Raw genomic sequence first — 9,133 nt, 5'->3', positions numbered from 1 at the left:
CTCAAGGTTATTCTAAGTACTGGATGAGTCAGTACGTGCAGATTGCTAGGACAGGACAACAGAATGGTGGGATGGACTTTTCAGCACCCATCCACCATAGAAATATCAGTGCTACTCTGCATGAAAATGGACTCAGGTTAGATGTCATAGACCTGGCTATAGAAAGAAAAGATACCGAAGAGTCAACATCACTCCCACAGCATCCCTACGCCCCCCCCCACCCCAGCATCCACCATCAGATTTCCCTCCCAGCTCTACAGACCTGGATCAAAGTAGATGTAGGAAAGCAAGCAATAAGGTCTGAGCCACTTTTGAGTTTTTTCTAGGTTTGAACTTCTTTGTGGATCAAAAACCTCTTGTCTGCTGGGCATGGTGGCGCACAACTCTAATCCCAGCACTCAGGAGGCTGACACAGGAGGATCGCTGTGAGTTGCAGACCAGCCTGGGCTACAGAGTTGAGTTCCAGAGCTGTCTGAACTGCATAGTGAGACCCTGTCTCAACAAAAAAACAAAACAAAACAAAAAAAAAAACCCTCGTCTTAAAACATAAAACTTGGGCTAGGGGTTCAGCTCAGTGGCATCACACTTGCCTTGCAAGGGCAAGGTCCTGAGTTCAATCCCAGTATCACCAAAAAGAAGAAGAAAGAAAAACCACAAAACTTGCCTCAGGCTGTTGAAGAATAACAGACCTTTCCTGAAGATTTCTTGGGAACATGGAAGGAGAGGATAACCTCACACACCACAAAGCAAAACATCCTGCAAAACTTCCTTCAAACATCTCAACCCAAAATTTCACCTTCTGAATCTCCCCCTTCTTTGATTTCAGAATCCCTGTCCACTAAGTTCCTACATGGGCTTTCCTCCTCGATTCCCCTCACTCTTATTCTCCCTTGCTTTGGGTCAGTTTAGTTTCTTACATTGCTATCTGCCTAGTTATCCATGAATCAGCACAACAGGACAAAGGTCTAAGGCCCAAGCAGTTGCAAACAAAAGACTCTCCAAATGAGAGAGGCATGATTATATAAAGTTATATCTATTCTGTACAACTAAAAGATGATGCCAACATTTCTTGCTTCCATGGGCCACCCATGACACACAATGTTAGTCCTCAAGAGGTTCTAAAAGATTTATATGATCGGGCACTCAAGGCTGTGTCAAAAATCACATCTTCCACTCATTAAGCAGACACTGAATTATCCTGTCATCCCCAACAGTGCTACAAGAGATGTAGCAATGACAAGAGTAATGCTCAGAGGTTAAGAAATTTGGCCAAGTTTTCTCAGATAGGAATAGCAAAAGCCAGATTTAAATCTACACTCCAAGAAACATCAATTTTAACAACTCTCCACACATAAAAATACCTTCATAGGAGCAGAGGAAACCAAGTGTGATGGCTGATCTTGTCATCTTGGGTAAAAAATGCCCAACTAGGCTGGAGATTTAGCTCACTGGTTCCACCACCTGCCTTGCAAGCACAAGGTCCTGAGTTTTATCCCCAGCACAAAAAAAAAAAAAAAAAAAAAAAAAAAAAAAAAAAAAAAAGAAAGAAAGAAATGCCCAACTAAATTGACATAGCATAGTTCTGGGTGTGGAAGACCCCACCCGAGGGAGGATTATCACCAGAATGGTGTAAAGGAAAACAAAGGATTGCTTCTGTTTCCTTGGAGGAGCTCCAGTCTTTGCCTTCACTTTAGACATCATCTGCCTCCTAGTGCACTCTGCAGCCTCCCAGTGCAGACTCTTCGGCCTCCGGCCCTGACCCTTCAGACTCCCATTGCAGGCCCTTTGGCTTCCTGATAAAGACTCGTGAGCTCCTGGAGTACTGGATCCTTCGGATAACCGGTGCACAGACAGAACTTTTGCACTCTTCCACCCCTGACTGGGCAGCTATTGTAAGCTAAACTTGTACATTCTGATATATTTGTGTGCATTGTATTAAATCTGTTTCTCTAGTAAGTCCTGACAAATACACCAAGTGAGAGTTTACAGCAGCTGGGGGTAGCACAGAAATAAGAAAAGATGGATTGAGAAGGATAGAAAGGACAATTTTAGAGCTGGGAATTTAGCTTGCTGGTGCCGCTGCCTGCCTTGCAAGTGCAAGGTCCTGGGTTCGATCCCCAGTATCAAAAGAAAAGGACAATTTTACATAACCATGGCACCCCCCCTCCTCAAAATCAGGCAGTGTACAATTTTACATAACCATGGCACCCCCCCTCCTCAAAACCTCAGGCAGTGCAGTGTAAAAAAAAAAAAAAAAGAAAGAAAGAAAAGATTCTGTCCTCTTCTAACTAGAAAGAAGTGAGCAGCAGGTTTTACCTCCAGCCCTAACGCCAGCTCCTATGGACCACTGGAGCCCAGCCCTGCCCCTGTGGACTTGGTCTGTTCCCACAGACTCAGGTTCCAGGCATGCCCTCCCACCAGGCCAGCCCTCTTGGACTCAGGCTGCAAGCCCATCCCAACCCCCACAGACTCAGACTTGAGACTTCCCTAGTACGAGGTCAGCCCCTGTGGGCCCAGGCTTCGTGCTATTCCCCAGGGATACAGGTGCTAGGTCCCTTCTCACAAGCCCAGGCTCCAGCCCACCTCAATGGACACGAGCAGGTCCAGGCCCAAACCTGCAACCCCAAAAGCCAGAAATGTTGACTCAAGAACAACGTCATCTTCCTGAGGACTCCAGCAGCAAGCTTGCCCACAGACTACACCAGATGACCTGCCCAGAAGCTCTGTATGACTGATCGGTGAAGGGCTTTCCTAAACAAAGCCAGTCTGAAAAGACGGGGATAAGTCTCTTTCTTCAAACAAGCAATCACTAACACACGGCCAGAAAATCAAGAACAATCAAGGAAACAAATCACCAATAACCAACCTTAAAGAAATGGAGAAAAATCAAAACAATCAAAAACGAAATAGGGTTGGTCATTTAGCTCAGTGGCACCATGCCGGCCTCACAAGTGCAAGGTCCTGAGTTTGATTCCCAGTACCAAAATAAAGAAAGAAAGAAAGAAAGAAAGAACCAGTAACCAACCTTAAAGCAACAGAGATATATGAACAGCCTGACAAATAATTCAAAATAATTGGTTTAAGGAAACTCAATGAACTTGAAGAAAATACAGAGAAATAACAAAATCAGGAAAATAACAAATGACAAAATGATAAATTTAACATTTAAATTTCACATATAATTATTTATAATTATATGGAATAATTATATTAATCCATATAATCTATATATTATTTCTTGTGCATTTCATATATATATATATATACACACACACTCACACACACACACACACACACACGCATACACACACACACAGACAGGGTCTGCCCATAAAACATATACACACTTCAGGAAACGAAAAACTTGCATAAATATTTTAATACTAAATTTATTGATAGGATCACTGTGAGTTCGAGACCAGCCTGAGCTACATAAAGAGTTCCAGGTCAGTCTGAACTACATAGTGAGGCCCTGTCTCAAAAAACAAACAAACAAACAAACCAAACAACAACAACAACAACAAAATGGGCATGGGGGCGCACCTCTGTAATCCCAGCACTCAGGAGGCTGAGGCAGGAAGATCGTTGTGAGTTTGAGACCAGCCTGGGCTACATAGTGAGTTGCAGGTCAGTCTCAATTACATAATGAGACACTGTCTCAAAAAACCAAAATAATAATAATAATAATAATAATAATAAATAAAATTAGAGACATCATGAGATTAATACAAGTTACCTTTGGCCACCACAATTACAAGAGGTGCTCAAAGTGGGGCCCTTTAGCTTCCAGACATTTATTAGCATGGCAAACTGTTGCTTGTGTAACCTTGGTCATAAATTGGTAGCGCATACATTTTTAATTTCTAGGAGCAGGCATGTAGTGAGTGCTCTGTGATATGTGACATTCTCTGGAGTCTCCTTACAAAGGTAACTGCATCTGTTGAAAAAACATACTATTGTATATGTTTTGTTTTGTTTTGTTTTTGTGGACTCTATAGAAAGATTACCCAAACAGAAGAGGCCATCTAAGATGTGTGAATAAAGATACCTACTCCTACCTCTTCTACAAAGAACCAAAGTGGTAAGTACACAGCTACATTTTTAAGTGAATAAGCATGAGAGAACACTGGAAATGAACAAGGAGAGACTGGAAGCTTGTAAAATTCAGAGACCCGGGACAGCAGCACAGTAAGTGAAACAAAATACCCTAATATCTGACACTCCTGCCTCTGCTCTACAGCCAGGGGTAGGAGGATTCTCCCTTTCCAGGGGTCAAGGTGAGAGAGTCCCAGAAAACTTAGCAGTGCAGGTGCAGGCATTCCTAGCTGCCGTTCTGCTGCTCCTGTATGAGTTAGGGTTCACAATCCTCACAGGCTTGAAGCCCACGTAGATAAGCAACCTGAGATCTGCACAATAGCTTCGCTTTGAAAACATCTCAATTTCTGTCTCTGAACAGCAACAGGGTGCTACGTCCAGGAGCCGTAATAAGAACATAGTTATCGTTTGAGTTTGGGCTGCTCTAGGAATCAGAAACCTCCCTATATTTCCATCTCTGGGACTCCACAGACATTCCACTGCACTGGCATGGGAGCAAATATCTCCTTAAGAACCCTACCTAGTCTGTGCAATGACTGACCTAATCCACTGGGCATCCTTATTTGTAGGGAACAGGTGTTGCTACACGGAAGAGAATGCAGGGTGCTGCCCTCAAGCCCCAGGTGATTAGGGTGCTTACCCTTTAAGACCAAGGACATAGCCAGTAGTATATGGACTTACATCAGGGCCAGGACAGAGAGCAGGCATTATGTGGTTCCCACCACCCCTTTCTACTGCGGGTACTCAAGCACTTGTTATTGAAAGAGCAAGGAGGGAACAGCATGGTGCCTAATGCTGCCTTGCACGCAGATATGTGCTGAGGTAGGCTGGACCGCTCCACTGCTCTAAGTTGTTGCTCTATTGCCAGGCACACATGGCCGAGGTTCTTCTGCTTCTGTATTAGGGTTCACTAGAGGAATAGAGTTAACATAAATGTGTACGTATGGAATCAGGTAGAAGAATGCAAAAATGGCCAGCTGTGCGAGAGAGAGCCAGAAGATCCAGGCAAAGATTGAGAGCCTGGAGTTCACTGCAGAGTCCAGTGTGAGTCCTTGTTGGAAAGCGGAAGGGGTCTGAATTGGAAGGCTGGAGGAGCTGGAGATGAACACCCACCAGTAATGGCAAAAAGCAGAGCTCCGCTGAAGAAGAAAAGGGAAGGCTATCATTCTGTACAGACAACAAGTGTCTTGGTTATGGCCACCCAAGTGAGGGATAGTTCTTCCCTCCTCTGTGGCCTACATTTCAGTCACCCACAGACACACCCAGAGCTTCACTAATCTGCTAGGTGGTTCTTACTCAAGTTGAGTTAACATATCACAATTAATGATCACAATCCACCCTTTTCAACCTGACAACCAGACACAATTTCTTAACCATTCCTAATCCCCAAATACAATAGCAAGTTCACGATTATCCATCTAACTGTCCAATGTGCAGACAGAAACACACTAATTCCCCTCCCCAAAACTGAAGGCAAAGTTTCCTGGAGGTGGATGCTTACTCTTCACCTAATATTCTATAACAAATATTACAATACAGATTTAACAAGAAAGCATCGCATGGAAAATTTTATTTTCCTAAAGGACAAAACTGTCTGTATTTTTATTATTTTCATCTGAAGCATTCCACATTTTCATCTGATTCTTGAAGATTTTCATTTTGAGTTTGAAGCTGTTTGGGTTGCCTTTCATTTTTAGAGAACTTCATGTAAGATTGGCAGTTCAAATGCAGGTGCAGTTTTCTTTGAATGCCATGCTGTTGTTTAAGCAATAAGAAATATTAAGTAATTGGCTTTAGATTTTGTAATATTTTTCCCTGAGTTCATGCTAGATTTTGTACTCTAGTAGTCAATATATTTTCAGTGAAATGTAAAAATATTCCCAATGTCTTTGACCAGCATTAACTTCTGAGGATATTATTGCTTGTCACTTGAACCCTAGAAGTGCCATACATCTTTGGTGTAAGCAACATTTGTTTTTTGAAGTGTGTAGACCATCTCTTCATATTTTCTCTATGTAATTTTACACTGTTGCATTTTAAAATTCGTTTGGCCATAATTCTTGATGCATGTTTCTAATTCATGTACCTGCACATGCAACTTTTGTGAACAGAAATTTGAATGTATGAGCTGTTTACTTGGAACTCTCTAGTAATATTCTGCTTATATCTGTGGCTTCAAGTCACTGAAGTGAATACCAATAACACTACTAAAAAAAAAAACAAAAACACCTAGGCCACATTTTTGGTTATACATGTTTGGAGTGTTAACCAAAATATTTTTTTTCTTTTTCAAGCTATAAAAATATGAGCATTTAAAATATATAGTCTAGTCTATACATGAGCAGTTCTAGCCATTTGAATGTTATATGGTGTGTGGAGAAAGTAATTTAAAACTGTTCAATTATTGCTAGTTAAGCAACTCTTGTTTGAGATTGTTCTCCACAATAAATAGGACAATATGTGGACATTTCTTATTGCTGCTATAGCTGTGGTTTTTAAAAATCCAAAATAAGAATAATTTCATTTCTAAATCAAATATAATGTATACGTTTTGATCAGTTCAATAAGAAATTGTGGTTAAAATGTCAGTTCCATCCCCTTCTGTTTAATTTTGTTTCAATAGTGTATCAGAAATAAAATGTGTAGTTTAGAGCAAGACTAAATGGATTTAATGAAAACATTAATTTTGGTTGCAGTATACCAAACTAGCATATGTAGCTTAAAATATGAAAAATAGCAAAGATTAAAAAGATTTATTTAAAAATCAGAGCTAGCTTTTTTCTCTTCAAGAGCTGAGACATAAAATTAATTTGTTCTTTTGAAAGTTATCATGATTATTTGTTGCTCTCTTTAAAAGACAATGGTTTTCTATAAAATGGAATACTACTCAGGCATAAAGAATGAGAAATTAGATTCATTTGTAGGAAAATGGATACATACTGAGGATATACTCCTAAGTGAAATAAATAAGTCACACATGTGCAAATATCTAATAGTTTCTCTGGTGTGAATAAACTGTAATAGTACATAAGATCCTAATGAGATAATTGACAATGTGAAATAGGAAGAAAAGGGCTAAAGGTGTAGGGAAAGTGGGAAGGGTAGGGGAAAGGTAATAAGGGAAAGGAAAAAATAGGAGAAAATGAGAAAATGGAAATAAAATGTTTGTAAATGGGGAGGGAAGGAGGGTGTGAAGGGAGGGCAGGGACAAGGGGAAAAAATGAGAACCAAGACCTGTCATGTAAAGGTACAAGATCTCAATAATGAATGTAACTGTACTGTTTACCTAAAATGTACCAATAAACTCAATGAGGAAAAGCAATAATAAATAAATAAAAAGACAATGGATTAGTCACATAATAAAAATGTGTTTCAGGGCCAGGTATTTAGCTCAGCATAGTGCCTGCCTGGCAAGTCTGAGGTCCTGAGTTTAATCCCCAGTGTCAAAAAACAAACAAACCAAAAATTTGTTTCAAAGCACGTCATTTACCCAATGCCATATGGAAGAATAAATCATAAATGAAGTAATTTTAACTTTGAATAGTAGGTAATACAGTTGAAAGTGCAAAACCCAGAGGAGAAAATCATTAATTTGGGAAGTAGATAATATGTGCAACACTTTGGGCCTGAAATTCATGTGGAAAATGTAGAAATTAAGGGTGTCAGAAAGAGAAGAATGGCCAAAGGCTTCGAGACTTGACACTTTCAGCAGAGTAGCTGGATACAAGGTCAACACTCAAAAATCAATAGCCTTCTTCTACACAAATAACACACTTACTGAGAGAGAAATTAGGGAAACAATTCCTTTCAAAATAGAATCCCCAAAAAATGAAGTATCTAGGAATCAATCTAATGAAAGAAACAAAAGAGCTCTACACTGAAAACTACAGCACTCTGAAAAGAGATCGAAGAGGATATAAGAAAATGGAAAGCTATCCCCTGCTCCTGGGTAGGAAGAATCAACATAGTGAAAATGGCCACACTACCAAAACTGCTATACAGATTCAATGCAATCCCAATTGAAATTACAACACTATATTTCACAAAACTAGAGAAAATAATCCAAAAATTCGTTTGGAAGCAGAAGAGACCTAGAATAGAAAAGCCATCCTAGGCAACAGAGACATGGCAGTGGGTATACATTTTTCCTCTTTGAAGCTATACTACAAAGCCACTGTGATTAAAAAAAAAAAAAAAAAAAGAAATTGGCAAAAAAAAAAAACAGACCTGAGGATCAGTGGAACAGACTGGAAGATGCAAAAACAACTCCAGATGTACTCAGCTACCTCATCTTTGATAAAGGAGCCAACCATCTTCAGTGGAGGAAAGATGGTATTGGAAAACTGGATTTCAACCTGCAAAGGTTAAAACTAGACTCTTATCTTTCACCATGCACTAAACTAAAGTCCAAGTGGATTAAAGATCTAAATATTAAAACAGAAACACTAAACTTGCTGGAAGATAAATTAGGCAGAACTCTCACAGATATTGGCATAGGAAAAGACTTTATGAACAAATCGTCAGTAAATCGGGAACTAGTACAAACAATCAACAATGGGATGTCATTTTGTTAAAAAGCTTCTTCACTGCAAAAGAAGCCACTAACAAAGGTAAGAGACAACCTACAATGTTGGAAAAAAATTTACCATTTGCTCCTCAGACAAAGGACTATGTATTATCTAGAATATATAAAGAGCTAAAAAAAATCAGGCCCCCCAAATGTAAAGACCTGATTAAATAATGGGCATCTGGAGGTGAGGAGGGGGTGAAGGGAGGGCAGAGACAAGGGGAAAAAATGAGGACCAAGACTTGTCATGTAAAGGTACAAGATCCTAGTGATGAATGTAATTGTACTCTATACCTGAAATGTACCAATAAACTCAATAAAAAAGAGAGAGAGAGAATGGCTGTTTGCAACTTTCCTGTTAGATCCTGTCAGGTCAGGTGTATTCTAACATTTTACTCCAAAAGTTCTTGAATAAATTAAGATATACATTGGTGACAAGAATGAATGCAAAGATCTTTAAAAAATCATTCT

The sequence above is a fragment of the Fukomys damarensis genome, unplaced genomic scaffold, assembly GCF_012274545.1.
Source record: "Fukomys damarensis isolate Sample0158 unplaced genomic scaffold, DMR_v1.0_HiC HiC_scaffold_8, whole genome shotgun sequence".
NCBI classification, from domain to species: domain Eukaryota; kingdom Metazoa; phylum Chordata; class Mammalia; order Rodentia; family Bathyergidae; genus Fukomys; species Fukomys damarensis.
This window is presented reverse-complemented; position numbering follows the sequence as displayed.